At 39.5% G+C, this 25,769-nt stretch overlaps 1 protein-coding gene and 1 long non-coding RNA gene across 5 annotated transcripts in view; one reads left to right on the top strand and one right to left on the bottom strand.

The window, feature by feature from the left end:
• The window catches only part of LOC140739777 (mesoderm induction early response protein 2-like), an 80,743-nt gene extending 79,114 nt beyond the window's left edge, over positions 1–1,629 (bottom strand). For 3 of the 4 annotated variants that reach the window (XM_073068289.1, XM_073068286.1, XM_073068290.1), the window contains exon 1: positions 1,364–1,540. The gene's annotated coding sequence lies outside the window, so the exon portion shown is untranslated. Of the gene's footprint in view, positions 1–1,363 lie in introns of all 4 variants that reach the window. The other variant, XM_073068287.1, reaches the window with a different exon arrangement.
• On the top strand, positions 1,295–18,213 carry LOC140739780 (uncharacterized). Its single transcript, XR_012101749.1, has 3 exons — positions 1,295–1,456; positions 17,653–17,992; positions 18,120–18,213. It is a non-coding gene; the product is annotated as an uncharacterized lncRNA (long non-coding RNA).
• The last annotated feature ends 7,556 nt before the right edge of the window (positions 18,214–25,769 follow it).

Raw genomic sequence — 25,769 nt, 5'->3', positions numbered from 1 at the left:
CAGTTTGCCTGCCTTACGTCATTTACACAACTTGACAGAGTTTATCACGCCCAACTGTGACGGAATAATGTCCAATATTACCGTTGTAGGACCAGACTTGCGCAAAGAGCAATGCATTGACTGTAACATAATGGTATTTAGCGACAGAAATAAGTCATCCAATCGCAAGCCAACAAACAAGTTTTCAAAACTCCTTTACCGCTCTTAACAACTATAATTTTACAAAAACCTTCTTGATGCAAGATTTTAACTCGAAACGCCGGCAATTTCTTCCCACTCCCAACAAATTCTTATCGACCCACTGATTGCTCATCGCCTTGCCAACGAACATTTGACATACAGACTCAAACAGGCCGTGTAGAAAAGTAACATGGTCTGAAATGAACTTTCTTGGGAGGGGGGAAAGAGCAATGGAAGGTTATAAGTTTTTGCTTTATGTTAGAAGAATCGGAAGTCGATCACGGCAAAAAAAAACCTCAATCTTTCATATATTTTTACCACGTGCATCATACCAGTTTACAAATGCACAATGAATGGAAAGATAATTCCACTGATGAGTTAACAACATTTGGTTAAGAACCGACTGCAAACGAAATCTCAGATCCTTTTTGCTTCGGAATGTGCAATTAAATGCTTGCAGTTTATGTTTGCACACATACCCGCCAGTGCGTTTGTACACACAAACTTAAAGAACATCGACACAAGTATGAACACGTGCACACATACACACAACCGTACGTAAATATATACAATCAACACTTGGAAATAATCGGGAGATCAGGCCGCATCTGCGGGAAGAGCAGAGTCAACAATTCGTGTTGAAGACCCTTCGCCCTAAACCCATCCCCCCCCCCCCCCCCCCCAGGTCAGTACACGGAGGGTCTTCGATCTGAAACGTTGACAGTTCCTCTTCCATAGAAGCGGCCTGACCTGCTCAACATTTCCGGCTTTTATTGCACATTGCAGCTTTTTTTTAAAAGGATTTTCTTTAAAGATACGCACTCTTGCACGCACATGCGCACACCCAAATAAAATAAATAAGTGGCCGCACAATTTACTAAAACATGCATTGTGCGTCCAATGTACTTAGGTGTGCGCAAAACGGCAAAGTGTGTACTAGCCATTAATCGCTTAGGATACAGATAGCTACCGGCATTGCACGTAAGACAACCCCGCGGTCTCATTCCAGCACATACACACACACACACAGCGCAATGTGGCACGAAGTTTACAAACAGTTGGCTGACGCGCAGGCGCAGTACGCGCGGGCAGCTGTCAGCTCGAGCCCGGCCGGGACAGGCGCTCGCGCCCCCCACCCACCATCACCCCCCTCCCTCGATGCAAAATCACTCGCCGTCAATACCTGCACCCCGCCGGCTCCAAAATCCAACAACCCCAGCGCTTCAAGCTCCGCCACCTCGACCTACACCTCAACAGCCGGCCGCTCGGGGAGCCGGTAAGTACGCGGCCGCCGTCATTAAATCACATCGGGGTAAAACCAGCTCTTTCGCCGCCTCACCTCCGCCATATTGTTTCTGTCTCTGCCTGGGAGATCCGAGCGCCCGTGCCCGGATGTGAAGTCGCCGGGCGCTCAGCAGCGCCGTTCCTGGCAGCGACCTGAACTGCAACCGATCAGCAGGGAGGAGGCGGCAGTGTCATCGGGGGCGGAGTGGCTGCCTTGCTTGCGTTTAAAGAGGATATCTTCTCCCCCTCCAGCCTCCCCACACACACACACACACACACCTCTTTGAGAAGTCTAAAATAGAGCGGAAAAATGCCGCTAAGTCAATGAAGTCGAAATGGAGTTTATTGTTGTCTGCACAAGTACACGTAGGCACAGGTGCAATGAAATACATACAGCAGTATCACAATGTTCACAAGAAAAAAACATAAACCACAATTTTTTACAAGAAAAAGCACAATTAGAACAAAACAGAGCCCATTTTATTGCAAACTGTTCGTAGTGTTGTTATACTGAGGGTTGTGCCAGACGATTCAAGAACCAAATGATTGAAGTAGATGTTGTTGAACTTAGTCCCGTAAGGTTTCTGCCGCTGTGGAAGCTGTGAGAAAATGACATGGTCTGGATGGTGGAGAATTTGTAAAATGAATAAGAAGCGGACTTAACCCACAAGGACAGTCTTTTCCACCACTGTAAGTATCTACATGAGGCACTAACTGAAGGGTCTCAACCCGAAACATAGACTGCCCAATCCTCTTGACAGATGCTGCCTGACCTGCTGAGTTCCTCCACTGCCTTTGTGTCAGATTTCAGCATCTGCAGTCTCTCGTGTCGCTGAGACAGTGTTTGGAAACAGCATCATCAAACAGAGAGACACAAAGGAGTTCAACATTCTCCCCCCCCCCCCCCCCCCCACACACACACACAAATGCCATTTGACCGTCTGAGTTCCTCCGGCAGACTGTTGCTGTATCATCAAACAGAACTAAGATGAGCTATTCCTGGTGACAACTTCCACAACACCAGGAATGTCAACTTACATTCAGAATCACAAATAGGAAGTGTGGAATGAGATGAGCAGTATAAAAAGCATCCAACAAGTAATCTTCTGGAGGAACTCAACAAGTTGAGAAGCACCTGTCAGAGGAAAGGAAACGTCTATGCTTCCGGTCAAAACCCTGCACCTGCTTAGTTCCTCCAGCAGATTGTTGTTCTTGATTCTGGCATCAGCAGTCTCTTGTGTCTCCTAAAAGTGCTGAAAGTTTTACTTTAAGCCACATACAACCTTCTGGAGAAGCTCAGTGGGTCAAGCAACTGGAGTGGCAAAGGAATTGTCAACACTTCAGGTCAAAATACTGCATTGGAATATCAAGTTGGTTTAACTGCAAGAGATGAATGTTTTAAGTATTGGACGCACACTGGGTATTTGTCAGCACCTGAAAAATATATTTGTAGGAATGTTCACTGCCACTCAAAATGTTCAAGAGATGTTTAAATGTTAAAATCTTTGAGGGTTATTGGGACAGCACAGGAAAGTAATGGCAACAGCACTGGGGTCCTGGTGAATGGTCCCAGGTTCAAGTCTAGCTGACACCTTGCTCGCTTTCCATCCGTGCTGGGTTGTGTGTCGAACTAGCAACTCGGGCTCGTAAAAAACAGACAAGGGCTAGGGAATGGCAAAAAAAAATGCCTCCTGATGCGCCACAAGGCATGAAAAGAGGGAAAAAAAGGAAGAGGAAAGTAACACTGGTAGCGTAAAAAAAACCCAAGTGTCAACCACTGGAAACTCTTAGTGCACTTTGGGAATCCTGATTACACAAGTTTTCAGAGAGTAAACTTATTAGTACTATGATATTCTGTCTGGAGATCTGTTGTATTAGAAGAGCAGTATGGTAAAATAGCAGTTAGGGCACCCGGTGCCATGACAGCTTGTGTGTTCCGGAGTTCAGGTGCCACATATAAGAAGTTTGTGCATTCTTCACATGAATTATGTGGGTTTCCTCTAGGTGCTCTGGTTTCCTCCCACACTGCAAAGATGTACTGGTTAGTAGGTTAATTGGTCATTGTAAATGATCCTGTAATTAGGCTAGGGTTAAATAGATGGTTGCTGGCCATTGTGTGTCGATGGGCTGGAAAGATGGGCTGTATCTTTAAATAAAATGATACATTTTTAAAATAAAATAGCAGATTAACTTGTAACTGGATGTTTATTTAAATAGTTGAAATGTAAATTATTTATTTTTCAAACCACAATGAATAGGTGTTTTACATGAAGGTCCTTTTTTATCTGGCCATGCGAAGTGCTTAAGATGCTTGGTTCCATCTATGTGCACAAGTTAATGTTTTCCTTTCCTCTGAATAATCGGTTTACTAAAAACCTATTTTAAAGATAAAGACAAAAATAAATTATTGTCCTTATATTTTAATGTGGCAAAGTATATCATAGTTGCAAAGTCGACAATTGTGAGGGGAAATGTTGTACTAGAGACTCTGCAGATGCTGGAAATCCAGAGTAATACTCAAAATGCTGGAGGAACTCAGCAGGTCAGGCAGCAGCTATGGAGAGGAATAACGAGTCCACACCAGGCTGTGTCAGTTAGAGATATTGAATAGTAAACATGGAAAATGAATCAGGCGAGGTAATAATCTTTTTCATGTGGGTCTCATAGGATATCTACACAAAATTAAATAACAAGAAGCTGAAGAAATAAAGACATGACTTTATATAGCACCATTCACAACTCAAGGAAGGTCTTTTATACAGATAGCTTTGGAGTCATAATAACCGTTCTAATGGCCAAAACTTTGTACATTTAAGCTCTCACAATGGCAAAAGCAGAATACAAGTTTTGAATAGTCTGCCCTGATGGAATAAAAAGAAAGTGAGAGAAAAATAAATTGTGGAGAATCAAATAAAGGAGCAGACAGGCAAAAGTTACAGAAGTTGTGTCATTAGGAAGGAGTGAACCTCTAAAGATAATAAGAATTTTAAATTTTCTCAGAGAACTAGGTCCTGATACAGTCCAGTGCTGATAAGGTAATAGGCGATTGGGTTCAGTATAAAAGTGAGGAATATACTGTATTTCAGGATGAAGTTGTACAGCTTGTCAGAAGACATGTTAAGAGAGTCTTGGAGAAACTAAGTGTGTAAGTAACAAAACCAGGGATAAGGAGCTTGGGGGTGAAGAGAATGAGTTGATAACACTAGCCAATGTCAATGCAGTTAATGTTGAAATAGGAAATAACCTTGCCATGCCAATAGAGTTGATCAGAAGTCATACTCAATGGTTAAAAAAAAAGTTTAAAAAGGAAAATAAGGAAGAGAAAATTGTAAGAAAGAATCAAGAAAATAAAAAAAAGAAGGAAAGTCTCATGAATCTTTGGCATCTCTGATGTTCTAAAGTGCTTCACAGCCTAAATAGGATACCAAAAGTTTCTTCAGATACATAAAGGCAAGAGTAGATATTGGACCACTGGAAAATGATGCTGGAGAGGTAGTAATGGGGGACAATGAAATGACACTCGAACTGAATAACTGTTTTTCATCAATCTTCACTGTGGAAGATACTAGCAGTATGGTGCAAATTCCAGGTGTCAGGGGTCATGAAGAGTATGAAGATACCATTATTAGAGAGAAGGTTCTTGACGAACTGAAGGATCTGAATGTAAATAAGTCACCTGGACCAGATGGTGTGCACCCCTGAACAGATTGTGGAGACATTAGTAATGGTCTTTCAAGATTCACTAGGTTCTGGAATGGTTCCAGAAGATTGGAAATTTGAAAATGTCACTCCACTCTTCAAGATGGGAGAGAGGAAGAAGAAGGGAAATTATGGGCCAGTTAGTTTGACCTCAGTGGTTGGGAAGATGATGGAGTCAATTGTTAAGGATGTGGTTTCAGGGTACTTGGAGGCACCACAATAAATTAGGTCATACTCTGCATGGTTTCTTCAAGGGAAAATCTTGCCTGACAAATCTGTTGGAATTCTTTGACGAAATAACAAGCAGAATAGAAAAAGGAAAATCAGTTGCTGTTGTGTACTTGGATTTTCAGAAGGGCCTTGACAAGGTGCCACGAATGAGACTGCTTAATAAGCTACATGGTATTACAAGAAAGATTCTAGCATGGATAAAGCAATGGCTGATTGACAGGATGCCAAGAGTGGGAATAAGGGAAGCCTTTTCTGGTTGACTGCCAGTGACTAGTGGATGTTCCACAGAGGTCTGTGTTGGGACTGATTCTTTTTACGTTTCATGTCAACGATTTGGATGATGGAATTGATGGCTTTGTTGCAAAGTTTGCAGACATTACGAGGGGTGATTAATAAGTCTGTGGCCTAAGGTAGAAGGAGTCAATTTTAGAAAACCTAGCACATTTATTTTTCCTACATTTACACACTTAGTTCAGCAGTAATGGAGCATACGGATCCCTTCTTTGTAGAAGTCGGTGTCTTGGACCTCCAGAAGTGGTCCACAGCATGGGGTGATTGATAAGTTCGTGGCCTAAGATAGAAGGAGGTGAGTTACTAACTTCAAACTTTCTGCATTTTCACTCAAAGAGTTGAACTGCACATGCATTTAGTGAGAGCTGTATAACTCATCTCCTTCTACCCTAGGCCACAAAGTTATCAATCACCCCTGCTGTGGACCACCTGGAGGTCCAAGACGCTCTCATTACATGCACGTGCAGTTTCAGAAAGTGTATATTCATGCACTTCCATAGAAGAAATGAAAGGGTTGACTATTTTCTAAATGGAGAGAAAATACAAAAATCTGAGGCACAAAGGGATTTGGGAGTCCTTGTGCAGTATTCTCTAAAGGTTAATTTGCAGGTTAAGTCAGTGCTGAGGAAGGAAAATGCAATGTTAGCATTCATTTCAAGAGGACTAGAATATAAAAGCAATGTAGAGACTTTATAAAGCACTGGTGAGGCCCCACTTGGTGTATTGTGAGCAGATGTGGGCCCCTTATCTTAGAAAGGAGGTGCTGAAACTAGAGAGGGTTCAAACGAGGTTCATGAAAATGATTCCAGGATTAAACGGCTTGTCATATGAAGAGCATTTGATGGCTCTGGACTTTATTCATTGGAATTTAGAAGAATGAGGGTTGACTTAATTGAACCCTATCAAATGGTGAAAGGCCTTAATATAGTGGATGTGAAGAGGATGTTTCTTATGGTGGGAGTATCTAAGACAAGAGGACACAATCTCAGAACAGAGAAGTGTCCTTTGAGAATGGAGATGAGGAGGAACTTCTTTAGCCAGAGAATGGTGAATTTGTGGATTTCTTTGTCACAGACAGCTGTAGAGGCCAAGTCTTTATGTATATTTAAGGCAGAGGTTGATAGATTTTTGATTGGTCAGGGCATGAAGGGATGCAGGAGGCAGTGGGGGGGAAGGTCAGGTAAGGCAGGAGATTAGGGCTGAGAGGAAAAATGGATCAGGTGTGATGAAAATGGCGGAGCATACTTAATAGACCAAATGGCCTAATTCTGCTCCTATATCTTGTGGTCTTACGAAAAACTTCTGAAGTGCAGTAATTCTTGCAATGTGGAAATTATGTCCATCTATTTGACACTTCCTCTCACAATTATTTGACTTTGTAACCATGACAACTATCAATTCAACTATTAATGAGAACATGTCTGGCAAAGTATCTATTGGAGGAGACGCCAGCGAAGCCTTCACCATTAACCACGGGGTAAAACAGGGATGCGTTCTTGCTCCAAATTTGTTCACACTATATCTTGCTGCAGTTTTGGAAATAATGGACCATAATTCGGACAAAGGTGTGTACATCAGGACTTGCTCAGATGGAAAATTGTTCAACCTGTCAAGACTCAAAGCCTCAACCAAATCAAGAGAGATAGGTGTCAGAGAGCTTCTGTATGCAGACGACTCAGCCCTGGTTGCTACTGATGTTAATATGATTCAAGAAAATGTAGACTGTTTCTCGTTTGCTACCACTTATTTTGGCCTAAGAATCAATGTCTCCAAAACCGAACTTCTGTACCAGCCTCCTCCTCTGTGTAGTCCCAGTGAGACCCAGCCACCAGTCATATCGGCCAATGGGGTAGCACTGAAATGTTCTGACTCTATTCATATACTTAGGAAGTGCTGTGACCTACACCAACTCATCAGATCTGGAAGTTGAGAGGAGAATTCAATCAGCTACAAAAGTCTTTGGTGCTTTGCAGAAGCGACTTTGGTCTCGCCACAACATTAAAATGGCAACCAAGGTCAAAATGTATAATACAGCTGTTTTACCATCTCTGCTTTATTTATCTGAAACGATGACATTCTATCAGAAGCACATCAAGAAATTGACCAAGACACAACTCAGGAATTTATGCCAAGTATTACACATCAAGTGGCAAGAAAGGGTACCAGATGTTGATGTGCTCAAACATGCTGGGACAGTCAGTGTAGAATCACTCATCACAGCTTCTCAGCTGCATTGGACTGGTCATGTCACAAGAATGAGCGATGATCATTTACTCAAAGCTGTTTTCTAGAGCGAGCTACATGAAGGAAAGAGGAAGCATGGTGGTCAGAAGCTGCGCTACAAAGATGTGCTCAAGCGCCATATGAAGAACACTGACATGAATGTCAACACCTGGGAGAAAGATGTTTTGGACAGAAGAAGTTGGCACTGCATTGTCAAGAAGACAATCCCAGCTATCGAGGAGAAAAAGCAGAAGAAATATGAAGCAGGTCATGAGTGCATTTGGTGCTAGACCAGTCAAATCACAAATGCAACCAATGTGGGAGACAGTGTCCATCCAATGTTGGTCTTGTGGCCCATAAACATGTCTGCAGAGACTAAACTCTCAGCATAGTCAACATCGAAATCAATGGACAGCTGAAGAAGAAGAAGAAGATTATTTCAATGACCAGATTATTTGACTTAGATGAAATAAACAAAAAATATTTAAATCAGGCAGTATCGGTACTCAATACGATGAGAAACAGTTACCATTTCTGATTTGAGATTTCCAGTTAAATATCTTTCATCAGAACTAGAAAGGAGATAAATCAAGTTAATTTTAAGTTGCAGAGAAGATATAAGAAGATGGATAGAAGGATAGATGGGTAGGTCAAATGCAATATCTCTGATAGATTGAAGACAGCATTGTATAGACTATCTAGACAATACATTAATGGGGGCAGTTAGTGAGAGAGAGAAAATAAATTTATGCTTATCGGAGAGCGTGAAAAGCAAACAAAGAAATGTAAAAGTTGTAAAATACATTGAGAAAAACTAAGCCAGTTTTGCAGATGGATGACTGGCAGCAGAAATGGTCAATTTTGATAAAGACAGAGAAAGTAAGTTGTAAAATCCAATATTAAGTTTACAAGACTGCAGCATGCTCAGAAGAACATAGCATATATTGGGTAACTCACTTGGGGAAAGGGACTGAATGAATTTCCCTACAGAGAGACAGAACGGACTTGTTGAGCCAAGTGGATTCCTTCCCTGTGGTAATATTCCTATGACTTTAAGTACTAGCATTATTTGGATAATAATTAACCATAACATACCAGTAAATGAGCATTTAGATGTAGATGTCGATACATGCATACCAACCAGTAGGAACACTTAGCAATATTAACAACAAACTCTCCTTTCCTATCAGATTCTTTCTTCTCCAGCATTCTACCTTTTCCACCTATCATCTCCATGCTTCTCACTTCGTCTCCCTCCCCCATCCACCTAACTTGCCCCTCACCTATCTTCATCGATCATCTTCCGAGTTTGTACTCCTTCCCCTTGCCCCACCTTTTTATTCTGCTTCTTCTGTCTTCCTTTCCACTCCTAATGAAGGATCTCAGGCTGTAATATCAACTCTTTATCCCTCTCCATAGATATGCTGCCTGACCTGGTGAGTTCCTCAAGCATTTTGTGTGCAAAAACAAAAAAAAATCCTTCTTTTCCTTGTGTAAGTGACTGTTCTTCCCAAATTAAACTGAACAATGAATATTACTAGGCTGCTCAACTTGAAGGTAATTACCGTGGAAGATAATCCTGTCTTTAGCTGATATTCATACATATGATTTTCCATTTCGTCTCACTTTACTGTGATTAGCCAAAGAGAATCTTGGCAGACTTTTCATCTCTGTACTGCAGCTAACTCTATTGCGTTACATAGATCTTAAAGCTCTGTAGGAGCATCAGAGCTGCTAGGTGGATAGTGATCGGAGACCATTTAATTCACCATTTGGGTAATTGCATGACACAAAGAAATATGAATTATTAATTAATTCTGCAATCAATGCCAGCAGTTTCCAGCAGAAAATACAACCAGAAAACTGAAGTTGTTAGAAGCTTTGGAGCTAAAAGTCCAAAGTTATTCTCTTCCTACCTTCTACTTACCATGAATTGTCTGAAACTATACATACCATATGCCTTATATGTGACGATGAGCATGAAATATATTCAATCACAGATTGAATCTCAAATCTTATGATTAAGTGCCATACTGGAGGTGTGCTTAACTGATTTGCAGCTCCTAACAAAATAATTTAATGAAATGATAACTGACCAGATGAAGAGTATCGGCCCAAAGCATCAACAGTTTATTTTTCTCCATAGATTCTGCCTGACCTGCTGAGTTCCTCCAGCATTTTGTCTGTGTAGCTAACAGAATGATCTTCTTTATCGTTGCCAAATATATCATTCAAGTGTATCATTGTTTTTCTTCAGTTGTGTGTGTTGTGGTTGGAGAGTTGTGTAGAATAAATTTCAAACCATCTCTAAGTAAAAACAAGGGCCATTTTAGCCATTCTACTGAATCTGGAATATTGCTGACCTGAGACAGAATCGATTTTATTCTTGAATAGAGGCAATTTAAGTGCAAGTAGATTAGATTCATTATAAATGCTATCTAATTAATGCATTTGTCTACATTGGTAATTTAAATGTTTTGACCAGCTTAATTTCAGATGTGTCAGAAATTTGGAGAAACAATGGAAAAACTCCACAGACGTTAGTCTTAATATAGATTATTAATATGTCTGCACAGACAGCAAATAGAAATGCTTCATACAATACACAAAATGTACTAATTGGAATAAATTCAGATCTTCCTCTGGGTAGGGAATATAATAGCGTATGACTTCTGGGTGTATTACTAGTAGCAGGAGGGAATGTTTATTTATGCACAAATCACTTATACCTCGGGTGAGACAATATGTCAGCAAATTATAAGAACATTTCTGCTGGAGTTATGTCAGTGAGGTTTATGAACAAATTATTTTCACTGTGTCAGGGAAAAGCTATTTTTAGAACTTGTACATGACATCAATTAAGCCAATTTCATTGAAATTGCTGCAAGCTATCCAAGTACAATGCAAATTTAAATAGAATGTTCTAAAAATATTAATTGTGAATATTATGAAATAAGAAGGAAGACATTCCATTCACCTCTTTACAGTATGCAAAGATGAAATAAGGCAAACCATGAATCGCTTTTACTAGCAACGACTTTAAGGTGGGTGTGGGGGCTGGGCATATAAAGAATTGTAATATCAAGTTCGAGCATTACACTGCATCAGACCTGTCATATGCAACATACTCCTGGTCTTAAAAGCACCTTACTCATATATAGACTGTTGTTCTATTTGACCTATTCAAATATATCTTCTTAATGCTTAAAGATTTTACCTTTTAACTAATAGAAACTGAACACTGGTGGCATAAAAGAAAAAAAATTGTTTTCCACCATGCAAGCTCAATGGTGATGCTTGCATTAATTTTGTTTTAACCACAGTACCTTTAAAATGCAGAAACCACTGACCACTTTCTGATCTTCCTGGAATGCATTGGTCAGTGCCGTGATAGTCTGGTAGGGCGTGAGAAATTTTCATAAAGAACTAAGATAATGCAAGTATTTGAAAATGTAGAGACATGAGAGAATGTGGATGCTGGAATCTGGAGCAACAAACAGACTTCCTGGGGAACTCAGCAGTTTAAGCAGCATCTGCGAAGGGAATGGAGGATTTCTGAATCAGAATTGGGTTGGATATTACTGGCATATGTTGTGAAATTTGTTGTCTTTGAGGCAGGAGTACCATGCAATGCATAATAATAGAGAAGAAAATTTGGAATTACAGTAAATGTATAAAAAATATTTTGTAGTGAGGTAGTGTTGATGATTTCAATGAACATTCAAAAATCAGATGTCAGAGGGAAAGAATCTAATCCTGATTTTTTGAATATTTGGCTTCAGGGTTCTGTACCTCCTTCATGATGGTAGCAATGGAAACAAGTCAAGACCTGGGTGACGGGGGTCCCTAGTGATGGACGCTGCCTTTTTTGAGGCATTGCTCCTTGAAGATGTCCTGGATATTATACAAGCTAGTGCCCATCATGGAGTTGACTAAGTTTTAACTCTGCAGCTTATTTCTGATGCAGCATTTTGACTGGAAACATTGACAATTCTATTGCTCCCACAGACTCTGCTCAACCCACAGAGTTCCAGCAGATTATTTATTGCAGACTTTCAACATCCCACGTTTGTCTAGTTCTCTTTTATTAATATAATTAAAATGCACTTTATTATAAGCAAAATGCACAAATGTGACAGTTGGTCTTGTCTCAATTTTTTCATAATCTAATGTACCTGATTTTGCTTAATACTTATAATAAAAAGAACCAACAAGAAAATCCCAAACAGAATCCATTAAAAAAGTGATCAGGTAGATTATGTGATCTTCTTGAGCCTGTTCCACCACTCAAAAAGATCCTGGTTGTTCTGATCATTTACACAACTACATTGTTCACCATTTATCTTGACTCACAATATGGAAAAGTTTGTGTAGTTCTTCAGTGTCTCACCCTTCAGACACTCTGAAAAGAGAAATCCAATGATCCATTGCCCTCTGAGGGAAGAAATTCCTCTTCCATATGTTATTCAAAAACCTATTTCCTGATTGTTATCTTCTAGATTCTTCCCCAGCTGTGAAATACCTTCAGCTTCTTGCATGTCAACTCATCGCGGAATCCTATAACTTTCAATGAGTAACACACACAAAATGCTAGAGGAACTCACCATCTCACCAGCATCTATGAAGAGGACATGTTGGGCCAAGACCCTTCATCAGGAATCAATAAGATTTTAATAAATTTCAATGAGAAATTTAAGGGCGAAGAGCCAATTACGAACAAGGTTGGAGGCAACATTGATGTACAACAACTGGTAGGGTTTGCAAGACATTACTTCCTACAAAATGAAACCAATAGCATGAATGGCAGTGATGCTTCACTACTAGATGAACTCAATGCCCTCTATGCCACCTTTTAAAAGGAGAATATAACTACAGCTGTGAAGATCCCTGCTGTTCCTGCTGATCCTGTGATCTCTGTATCAGAGGCTGATGTTAGGCTGTCTTTAAAGAGGGTGAATCCTCCCAAGGTGGAAGATCCCAATGGAGTACCTGGTAAAGCTCAGAAAACTTGTGCCAACCAATTGGCGGGAATATTCAAGGACATCTTCAACCTCTCAGTGCTATGGGTGGAAGTTCCCACTTGCTTCAAAAAGGCAACAATTATACCAATGCCTAAGAAGAATAATGTGAGCTGCCTTAATGACTATTGCCCGGTAGCACTCGCATCTACAGTGATGAAATGCTTTGAGAGTTTGGTCATGACTAGATTGAACTCCTGCCTTAGCAGGGACCTGGACCTATTGCAATTTGTCTATCACTGCAATGGGTCAATGGCAGATGCAATCTCAATGGCTCTTTACATGGCCTTAGACCACCTGGACAATACCACTATAGCTCAGCATTTAACACCATCATTCCCACAATCCTGATTGAGAAGTTACAGAACCTGGGCCTCTGTATCTCCCTCTGCAATTGGATCCTCGATGTCCTAACCAGAAGACCACAATCTGTGCAGATTGGTGATAACATCTCCTCCTTGCTGACAATCAAAACTGGTGCACCTCAGGGGTGTGTGCTGAGCCCACTACTCTACTCTCTATATACACATGACTGTGTGGCTAGAAACAGCTCAAATATCATTTATAAATTTGCTGATGATACAACCGTTGTTGGTAGAATCTCAGGTGGAGACGAGAGAGCATACAGGAGTGAGATATGCCAACTAGTGGAGTGGTTTTGAAGCAACAACCTTGCACTTGATGTCAGTAAGACAAAAGAGTTGATTGAGGACTTCAGGAAGGATAAGACAAAGGAACACATAACAATCCTCATAGAGGGATCAGAAGTGGAGAGAATGAGTAGTTTCAGGTTCCTGGGTGTCAAGATCTCTGAGGACCTAAGCTGGTCCCAATGTATCGATGCAATTATAAAGAAGGCAAGACAGCGACTATACTTCATTAGGAGGTTGAAGAGATTTGGTATGTCAACAAATACACTCAAAACTTCTATAGATGCATCGTGGAGAGCATTCTGACAGGCTGCATCACTGTCTGGTGGGGGTGATGGGGTTCTGCTGCACTGGACCGAAAGAAGCTGCAGAGGGTTGTAACTTTAGTCGGCTCCATCCAGGGTACTAGCCTACAAAGTACCCAGGACATCTTCAAGGAGCAGTGTCTCAGAAAGGCTGTGTCCATTATTAAGCACCTCCAGTACTCACGGCATGCCCTTTTGTCATTGTTACCATCAGGTAGGAGGTACAGAAGTCTGAAGGCACACACTCAGCAGTTGAGGAATAGCTTCTTCCCCTCTGCCACCTGTTTCCTAAATGGACATTGAACCCATGAACACTACCTCACTTTTTTAATATATAATCATTTCTGTTTTTGCATGATTTTAATCTGTTCAATATATTTATTAATTAATCACTTGGAAGAGGCCTTTGAAAGGAAGCTATCTAAGTATGCAGGACTGGTCAGCAACTGCCAGCAGGCTGGATGGAGAGTGTGGTGTCTCCCAGTGGAAGTTGGTTATAGGCGATTCGCAGCCTGTTCCTTAGTCAGAGCCTACAGCAATTTGGGCATCGAGGGAGAGAGGAAGAGAAGAGCCATCCGCAGTACCACTGATGCGGCAGAGAGGGCCTCAAGGTGGCTGTGGCTCAAGAGAGGGGAGCCATGGAGTCATGTGTAGCTAGCCATCTGGACACAAGCTGGGGTCTGATCAGCCCCGGCTGGGTCACCTGGAGAAGGGTGTATGATGTTGAAAGACCCGAAACACCCGATGATTCCAGGAACATCACTGATGATGTGTCCAGAAGCATCAGTATGCACACAGCACACAGCAGATACTGTAAATTAATTAATATTTTATTTTTCTTCTTCAATTTTATGTATTGCATTGAACTGCTGCTACTAAGTTAACAAATTTCAGGACACATGCTGGTGATAATAAACCTGATTCTGATTCTGATTTTCGTTCTTCAATACTCCAAAAGTATAGGTACAAACAGCATCAGCTTTCTTCTCAAGACAGTTGTGTGATGAATAGCCAGAATGGTTGCTGAAGTCTGATGAATGCCAGAAATGTCCAACAGATCAGGCAGCATCTGTGGAGAAAAGAAAGCCAAGTAGATATTGCAGATAGATAACCTTGCATTAGAACTGACTAGTTATTCAAGTCATACCATTATTCCCACCCTTTATTGCAACTTAAAACAATCTTGTTTTTCACCTCTGTTCTGATGAAGGCTCTTCAGCATTAAACATTAACCCAATTTCATTTTCAACGGAAACTGAGTGTTCCAACATTTGCACTTTTACATTTCATAAATAATAAACTGTGGAGATAAAGAAGGAAGGATGTCCTAAGAAACAAAAGATGCCAAAATACACGGTCACTGAAAATGAATACTTCTTTTAAATAATGAATTTTAAGTAGTCTTAAGTCATTAAGTATGAATGCTTAGATATGGATAATAAGCTAAAGTCATCTATTTGATATATTAAAAAGACAATTGTATAAATTAGAAAGGCATGATAGTCAGAGAAATGAGTAGTTTTAATCTTAAATGCTAGAGAGGTTCTGATAAATTCATTTACATTGCACAACTACTATGATGCAAATTATCACTAATCACTTTGGGACATAGATATTGTTAGTTATTTTGATGTAGACAATTGGCTCACTGTAATGCAAGCTTTTGAAAGTATGTCCCAACCCCAATGTATTTAATTATCTATTTTGCTTACATTAAAAGTCACACATGTATTCTGCATTTCTTTTAAGTGAACTACTTATTTCATTTAACACTACTTTATGTCATTCTGTTATAACTTTCTGAAATTTGTTTACCTATTTTAATATTATGCTAAAACTTGTCTATTTCTTAATACACTTCCCTCTGCACATTATAATAAATTGTGTAGATGATATGAAGATAGGTGGAGGGGTAGATAGTTTTGAGGAAGTGAAAGCTTACCGAAGAACAGATTAGGAGAATGGATGAAGAAGTGGCAGATGGAATACAGTGTCAGGAAGTGTATGGTCATGCACTTTGGTAGAAGAAATGAAAGTGTTGACTGTTTTCTAAATGGAGAAAAAAATACAAAAAACTGAGGTGCAAAGGGACTTGGGAGTCCTTGTGCAGGATTCCCTGAAGGTTAATTTGCAGGTTGAGTCTGTGGTGAGGAAGGCAAATGCAATGTTAGCATTTATTTCAAGAGGACTAGAATATAAATGCAAGAATATGATGATAAGACTTTATAAAGCACTGGTGAGGCCTCACCTGGAGCATGGTGAACAGTTTTGGTCCCTTTATCTTAGAATGCAGGTGCTGAAACTGGAGAGGGTTCAAAGGAAGTTCACAAAAATGATTCCAGGATTGAATGGCTTGTCATATGAAAAGCATTTGATGGTTCTGGGCCTGTATTCACTAGAATTCAGAAGAATGAAGGGTGACCTCATGGAAACCTATCAAGTGGTTGATAGAGTGGATGTGGAGAGGATGTTTCTATGGAGGGAGTATCTAAAACCAGAGAACAAATATAGTGGTGTCCTTTTAGGAAGGAGATGAGGAGGAATTTCTTTAGCCAGTGAGTGGTGAACCTGTGGAATTCTTTGCGACAGGCAGCTGTGGAGGCTAAGTCTTTAAGTATATCTAAGGCAAAGGTTGATGGGTTCTTGATTGGTCAGGGCATAAAGGGATATGGGGAGAAAGCAGGAGATTGGGGCAGAGGGGAAAATTGGATCAGTCATGACGTAATGGTGGAGCAGACTTGATGGGCCAAATGGCTTAATTCTCCTCCTTTTTCCTTATGGTTTTATTAGCTTATGGTATTACATGGTCTGATATTACTATCCATTATATGGATGATGTATCAGTAATAATGGTACATATACTTTGAGATATATATTCATTATAAATGTCAACAAAGTGCATTCGTTCACCACTCCTGGTGGGGACCTGTGTTCAAAAACTGTGGGGTAGAAAGTTCATGCACTTTTACTTTCTGTAGCTGTTCTGGGAACTTGGGATTAGTAAATATGTTGTGTAGTTTTTCAGTGTATGGAGTAGGTTGAATTTTTATATTTAAGATTCTTTCCAAAGTCATTTATATTTTTGGGGGTGATCATGAATATTCAATAGCTCTTTTTATTTTGGGATTATATAGGTGGAGAGGGTCAGCAACTTTAGCTTCCTCAGTATTATCATTTCAGATGACCTGTCCTGGCCCAGCACACAAGTGCAATTACAATGATGCACAGCAGCGCCTCTACTTCCTTAGGAGTTTGCAGAGATTTTAAATGACATCTAAAACTTTAACAAACTTCTATAGATATGTGGTTTTGATATATTGATTGGCTGCATCACAGCTTGATATCGAAACACTCATGCCTTTGAATGGAAAATTACGGCCCAGTCCATCACAGGGAAAGCCCTCCCCACCACTGAGCACATCACAGGAAAGCAGCATCCATCATCATTGACCCATCCCTCCCCCACCACCACCCAGAACATTCTCTCTTCTTGCTGCTGCTATCAGGAAGGTGTCATTTACTAGGAAGACATCAATTTCAACTTAGTTATCCACCCAATCACTGCCATAGCAGCAACCACACTCTAAGGAATTTGAAATAGAGTCGTTATTGTGAAGTCTTCAGTAAAATATCAACAGCAGTATGTTTCTGGTCTGCAGTCCATGAACAAGTAAATTGAGCAATTCTGTGTCCCAAGTGCATGGAAGGGAAGATTCTGTATGTTCTCAAGGACTGTTTGAAAAGAAATGAAATATCCCTGTTTCCTTCCAGGTGCCGCTGGCCTATGACTGCCTACGACCCCAGAGAAATCCAACATAAATGGCAGAAGAAACACACATTTTAACAAACTATCCACGTGTCCATCCTACCAAACATTTCCTGCCTCATTTCCGGCAAAATTTGGGAGTCTCACATTGGCCTCAACACCTTATCGCCACAAAACTGCAGTGAAGAGAAATCCTCAACTCAACAGAGTATATAGCGAGAAGAAGGATTGTATGATCACGTTTGTCTAATTGCAGAGTTTGTCAGAATAATAATAATAATTTTCATCACATTTGTTACTGGCTCATTAAAAATCAAGAGCACAGCAATTCATCTTAGAGACGAGGTTGGTTATTTGCAGTTTGTTTCTGTTCCACATTATAATTATGGAAGTTACATTAGTTTTTAAGCTTTTCAACTTTAAGCAGCAATGTGAATGGTTCATTTTTACAATTATTTTAATATTACTCTAGAATAATAATGCATCTCTGAAATTGAAACATGGCGGATAGATATTTTGCAGCTACTAGACAGGAGGAATTAATTTTCTGTACGTCTAGTAAATCGGTAAGTACTCAGATTCTTAATATCATTTTCTCTGATGTAGAGGTACGCATTTTCTCACTGAGGTGGAAGAGGTAAAGCCGTGGTGGCATTTATCTATTTCATAACTTATCCATGCTTCCATTTATCTGCTAGGTTTCCAAAATTAAACCTGGAAGAGGTGAAAAATACAAGCCTTTTTATTTATTTTGATTTAATTTTGGGGATGAAATGGGACTGGTGTACTAATGCATCAGTTAGTGTGTTGCTGCACAACTCTGCAGCCTGATTCAATCCTCATCTCAGGTTTTGGCTGTGTGTTTTCACATTCTTCCCTGTAAGTTTAGCTCCAATGTGCTGTTACCTCCTGCATCACAGATTAATTAACTATTGCAAAGTGCACTTGGGTGGCAGGAGAATAAGGAGAGTTGATATGTGAAAGAATGTGTTATACAGCAGTTAGTGGGCCAATGATAGAAGTGGTCTGAGAGCTAGCACAGAGTCAATGGGCTGAATGGTCATCTATGTTGTTGGAAAGTATGGTATGATAAATATGACATGGTCAACACACTTTCTAGAAAAGAATTGTTTGATTACCGAATATTCAGATCCATTTAAGAGACTTTCTTCAGTGCTGAATGTTCAATTATTGTGACTTTTACATCTTTTCTAACTCCAAAACATCTAATTTATGGAAATCAAAATTGCTCCTGTTCTGTTCCTAACCACTCAAACACCACTCTACAACCATTAGTCACAACAGCAATAAGTGTCCCAGCCAATATAGTCTAAATATAGTCATTCATGAAAAGAAGAGACCCTGGGGTTCAAGTCCATAATTCCCTGAAAATGGTAGATTGGGTAATGAAGAATGATTTGTCCAAATCAGTTATATTATGTGATTTGGGCAGGAATGTAGATGTGCTGATTGGTGAGTTTGCAGAGGACAGGACAATTGCTGGAGTTTTGGATAATGGGGGAGGTTGACAAAAGATATAAGAGAATACTGATCAGTTGGAAATATGGGTGGAGAAATAACAGAAGAAGTTCAGTCATGACAAGTATAAGGTGTTGCACTTTGTGAAGTAAAATGTGAGAGGAACATATAAGTTAATAGCAAGACCCTTAGGATTACTGTTGTACCCAGAAAGTGGAAAAGCAGTGGATAGGATGGTAAAGGAAGTGTAAGCTATTGTTGCCTTTATTGGTTAGGGCATGAGTATAAAAGTCAGGAAGTTACGTTGCAGCTGCATAAAACTTTGGTTAAATCACATTTGGAGTATCACATACTGTTCTGATCATGGCATTACTGGAAGGATGTGAAGGCATTGGAGAGAGTACAGAAGAGTTCACCAGCATGTTGCCTGGATTAGATTGTAGTAGTGTGATGGATATTCACTATCCAGGGCTGAGAATCCATTTTGATTTCTAAAAATGCAGCTGACACTTCCGGGGATCAAGGAGTTGTTTTAAGTGGGTTAAACACCCAATATATTATTTGCTTAGCTTCTTGTCATAAACAAAAACCAGCCTTCAGTTTTTAATGTAAATTGCAAGCAATAATCAGTCGGAAGTTAAAAGAACAAATTTGCAAACAAGCAGCACTGTCTTTAGAGCAAATGCTCTGGCCCACAGCATGGGGCTAGCTGTTCAAGCAATGGGGTGATGTTAATTGGCCTGCATTGAACAAGGCAACACTGGCTAAGTTATTTACTGCAGGGAAACTTACAAATCAGAGTGATACTATCACCTAGCACAATAAACAACTGATCGTGTACTCAGATAGTCAGCCCTCACAACATTAATTTTGTGTGTTTTGGAGCTCTGTCACCCGAAGCTTTGTGAAGTCACCCAAGTGGCAAAAAAAGAATAAATGATAGAGAGCAGTCAGGATGGTTACAGATGGTCAAGGGATGACAAGAAGAATGACAGAAAGATGGGTTGACTAAAATCCACTCCCCTGCTTTCGATTTCTGTGACAAATGACTTATACGGATGCAAATTGTTCATATGTCCTTTTAGCTTACAGAAATTGTACCTGTGTTTTGGAAATCCTTTGTGTTTTAGAAAACATTTTTAGTTTAGAAAACTTTTATAAGATAGAAATCCTCTAAGAGTTTTAAATGCGTTTTAAGAATTTTATCTAAAAATAAATGTATATCACTAAAAGTAAATGAACTGTGTTTAAGTCTACTTAGCTGGAATTATCTCCTCCTTGGTCGGGGGCACAGTGGGTTTCAGCAATTAAACTTGCCATGGAGGATAAACAGGGAAGTGATCTAGCCTTTGAAGGGTAGGTGGGTATAGAATAACCTCCCTTTTGTCAGAGTACCCATAGCTATCTGTACTGGAAAGGGATTAAGTTCTTCATTCAAGTTCAAAACTTTACAGACAGCAAACCCGGTAACATCACATTTGTAAAGGGAGAGGCTGGGCAAACTTAGATTGTTTTCTCTAGAATGTTCAAGGCTGAGGGGTGACCTGATAGAAGTATATAAAATTATGAGAGGCATAGATAAGGTAGATTGGTCGGAATCTTTTACCCAAGGTGGAAATGTCAACTACTATGAGTCATAGCTGTAAGTCAGAGAGGGAATTTTAAATGATTTGTAAGACAATTTTTTTTTTCACTTAGAGAGCAATGGGTACCTGGAATGAACTGCAGGGGAAGTGGTGGAAGCATCTACAACATTATCATTTAGACAAGCTGACGAAGAGGCAGGAGATGGAGAGATATGGATCACATGCAGGTGCATGGGATTAGCTTAAATTGGCATCATAGTGGGTGCAGATGGTGTGGGCAAAAAGAGCTGTTCCTGTGTTGTACTGTTTTATAGTCTATAGGAAACACAAGAATGGTTAGGAACTTTGTCTGTAGTTCCTCTTCTCCGCTGAACGAAATCAAAGCTTCTATTTGCAAGATTAATAACATAAAGTTGATCTGAGAAAATTCTATGGTCATCTTGGAAAGCAAAGGTTCAAATAAGGATAGGATGTTTAACCTAAAACTAATACACCTTCTTTCTATGGCCTACTTTTCTATTTGAGCCTCCACTTCATTAGCACAAAAGTGCACTTCAATGAATAGGATGGGCCAAAGGGCCTGATTCTGTGTTGTATGACTGCCCAATTCTCACTAGACAAAGAGGTGTGAGCAGTATTTTGTGACTGATTTTTGGCTTTAAATCTTTTGCATAGTGAAGAAAAAAATAACTTATGCAATAGATTCTTTATTCCGTGATACTTATTAATTTTAATTTTAAATGTAACTTAATTGTTTGCTATTAATATATTGATAGAGGCTTGGCATTAATACTATATAGATTCATGAAGCATACAGAACAAAGAGGGAAAATTTCATTTATTTTGCTCACCTTTTGAAGGCACCATCAGCACACTACTTCTGTACAACTACTTCAACAATATTTAGTCAAGTATTCTATTCGAACTTGAAGATTTGAATAACCATATTGATCCATGTGAAGAAAATCACCTAAATGTGATTGAAATGTAGGTTAGTCATTTTAATATAGCTTAAAATCACATTTACACCCTCCAACTTTCAATAAATACTCAAATGTTCAACAGTTCAATCAACTCAATGTAGGCTGAGTCATTGATTGTCCAGAATACAGTCAGAATTATAGATGTCACGTGTTGTACACATCTGACCAACAATTATATGCTCATGACCTATTGAATTACACATGTGGAATAATACAACTGAAGAGCTGTAATTAACATGAGCATCTTGCAGCTGAAATAAACAACTAGATATTTTTCCAGGAATGAAAACAGCCCAGAAATTATATATGAATTTAATAGTTTATCATTAAACATGATCAAATGACTTACCATCTTTCCATTTAATTGGATAATATAATGGAAAATGCTTTTCATGCATGTAAATTGTTCACTTCTTATATCAAAAGTAATAATCTGTAGGATAACATTTCTTGTTATTAACCAAAAGCACATCCAAATTATATTTATCAAATAGTTTTACATCAATAATATTAACCTAATATAAGTACCTCTCATCCTTGAAGCCACCCTGTCCTTTTTTTCAAATAAATATCCGAATGATTTTTTAAAACCATTTTCATTCACTCAGCACTGGCGCACCTCAGGGATATGTGCTTAGCCCACTGCTCTACTCTCACACATGACTGTGTGGCTAGGCATAGCTCAAATACCATCTATAAATTTGCTAATGATACAGCCATTGTTGGTAGAATCTCAGTGGTGATGAAAGGGTGTACGGGAGTGAGATATGCCAACTAGTGGAATGGTGCCACAGCAACAACCTGGCATTCAACAAGATTGTGTCCATAAGATTGTGGACTTCAGGAAGGGTAAGACAAAGGAACACATACTGATCCTCACAGAGGGATCAGAAGTGGAGAGAGTGAGTAGTTTCAAGTTCCTGGGTGTCAAGATCTCTGAGGACCTAACCTGGTCCCAACATGTTGATGTAGTTATAAAGAAGGCAAGACAGTGGCTATACTTCATTAGGAGGTTGAAGAGATTTGGCATGTCAACAAATACACTAAAAACTTCTATAGTTGTATCGTTGAGAGCATTCTGACAGACTGCATCACTGTCTGGTATGGGGGGGGGGCGGGTGGGGAGCTACTGCACAGGACAGAAAGAAGCTGCAGAGGATTGTAAATCCAGTCAGCTCCATCTTGGGTACTAGCCTACAAAGTACCCAGGATATCTTCAGGGAGCGATGTCCCAGAAAGGCTGTGTCCATTAATAAGGCCTCCAGCACCCAGGGCCTGCCTTTTTCTCACTGTTACCATCAGGTAGGAGGTACAGAAGCCTGTAGGCACACAATGATTCAAGAACAGCTTCTTCCTCTCTGCCATTCAATTCCTAAATGGACATTGAATCCTTGGACACTACCTCACTTTTTTAAATATACAGTATTTCAGTTTTTTTGCATGTTTTTAAAATCTATTCGATATACATTTAATGTAATTGATTTACTTGTTTATTTGTTATTAGTATTATTTTATTTATTATTTTTTCTCTCCTATATAATGTATTGCATTGAACTGCTGCTGCTAAGTTAACAAATTTCACATCACATGCCGGTGATAATAAACCTGATTCTGATTCCCTGATATAGTCAGATGAAACTTCTTTCAGTGAGAAATGTGAATTAAAATTTTACTCCTTATTTCAATGAGATCAAGTTTAAAAATATCAAGCTTTTCTATTAAATTTCTCGTAAAATACGTGAACTATTACAAATAATTAATTATAAACAATTATAAAGTAAGAATATTGACAATTTAGACCATTACCAGAAATCCACCCAAAAACTCTCATTCAGTGAATTCTGGAGATACAAACAAGCCAGCAAGTATTGCCATTTGCTGTAACAATGACAATGTGGATATGGTGTCAAATAGAGATTAGAAGATGTAAGAAAAGCATATGTCCTTCTCCGAAGCTTCTACATCCTGAAGGAGATTATTGAGATTGTTATCAAAAATATTCCAATACTGATGACTAATACCATATAGTTAATTAATAGAATTTAAAACAACTAACCACTGTACTAAACTAGTGACTAGTCGATTAGTCCAGGCTTTGGGATTCTAACCACTATGCTACTACAGCTAGCAACATGACACTAGGAACAGAGAATGTACAAGCAGGCATTGGCTATTTTAGCCCCTATCTATCCCACCATTGATCTATCCCCCACTTTTGCCAGATATTCCTTCATATCTTTGAATCAAAGTTCATAGTAAATTTATTATCAAAATGCATTCATGTCACCTTGAGATTCATTTACTTACATGCACTCACAGTAGAACAAATAAATGCAATAGAATCAATGAAAAACTACAAACACTGACAAACAACCAAACTGGAAAAGAAGACAAACTGTGCAAATTTGAATAATAATAATAAGCAAACAAATAAATAAATAATACATACTAAGAGTGTGAATGGTAGAATCCATGAAAGTTAGTTTGTAGGTTGTGGAATCAGTTCAATGTTGAGGTGAATGAAGATATCCAAACTGGTTTAGGAGCCTGATAGTTGAAAGGTAACAACTGTTCCTGAACTTGGTAGTGTGATAGATATCACCTGAACTATCTCAGAGGTAAAATTAAAAACTGATCAAACAGCAAATGCTGTTTGTTAAGATGGTTTTAAACTTAAGCTGCTTTTGCATGTAGAATTTTTTCCCAGCTTCATTTGTAATAGGCATGGCTCTACTTTCTATAACCCCAAGATACAGTAGTCAGAACTAAGGGCTTCTCAATTTACTGAATGGACTGAACTGCTGATTCAGAAACGACAAAAGGTGGATGTGTTTTATGATTAACTCTCATTAGTGCTCAGATGTGGCAGTTTTGTCAAACTCTTGATCCCTCCACCTTGATCACCTAATGGTCAAATACCATCCATTCTATTTACCTAGGGAATTTTCCTCCGTAATCCTCACCGCAGTTTACATACTGCCAGTGGCTGACAAGCACTTGAGATACTGCATGATGCCATATCCAAACAAGAAACAGTCCATCCTGATGCATTTCAAATTATAGTCGGGAATTTCTACAGGCTTGTTTGAAAAAACGCTGCCCAATTGCCATCAGCATATAACCTGTAGCACCAGAGGTCCCAACACACTAGTCTATCGTTATAGTAAGATAAGCAATGCCTACCATACCAAGCCCAGACTGCATTTCGGTAAATTGCATCTCTTGGCTGTCCTTCTCCTACCTGCATACAGGTAGAGACTAAAGAGGAAAGCTCTAGAGATTAGGACAACAAAGAGATAGTTGTGGGAGGGAGGGAGGTGGCTACAGGATTGCTTCAAGCCAGTGTTTTGGCTCTGTACAAGATCTCATTTGTGGATCTGAATGAATACACCACAGTTGTTATGGACTTTATTAATAAACAGTCGTGGATGAGTGTGTCCCACAAAATTATTCAGTGTCTTCCCCAACCAAAAGCACTGGACAAACCATGAGATCCACAATCTGCTGAGGGCCAGATCAGAAGCATTCAAATCTGGTGATCAAAGAAGTTACAAGTAGTACAGGTACGATGTCTGCAAAGTCATCTCATGGGCGAAGTGGGAATTCTGGACTAAACTTGAATCAACAAGGATGCTCTACAGTTGTGGCAGGACTTTAGTATTATGCCCTCTTATAAAGTAAAATCAAGCAGCATAGGTAACAACAGGGCTTTTCTTCCAGGTGAGTTCAATGCCTTCTGCAGTTGCTTTGACTGTCAAAACATGGAGGAACCATCATGAACTCCCACAGCCCCCAATGATCCTGTGATTTCAGTCTCTGAAGCTGAAATGTGAGTAGCCATCAGAAGGATGAACCCATGAAAAGCATCCAGGCCAGACGGGGTACTTGGCTACACACCAAAGACCTGTGCTGATCAACTGGCTGGTGTGTTCACTGAGATCTTTAACCTCTTGTTTCAGCAGCCTGAGGTATCACCTACTTCAAGCAGACTTCAATTATACTGGTGCCAAAGAAGAACATGGTAACCAGCCTCAATGACTATTGTCGAGAAGCACTTACATCCTCGGTGATGAA

Source organism: Hemitrygon akajei, chromosome 16 (assembly GCF_048418815.1).
Source record: "Hemitrygon akajei chromosome 16, sHemAka1.3, whole genome shotgun sequence".
NCBI lineage: Eukaryota > Metazoa > Chordata > Chondrichthyes > Myliobatiformes > Dasyatidae > Hemitrygon > Hemitrygon akajei.
The sequence above is the reverse complement of the archived record's forward strand: the minus strand, read 5'-3'. Positions and strand labels throughout refer to the sequence as shown.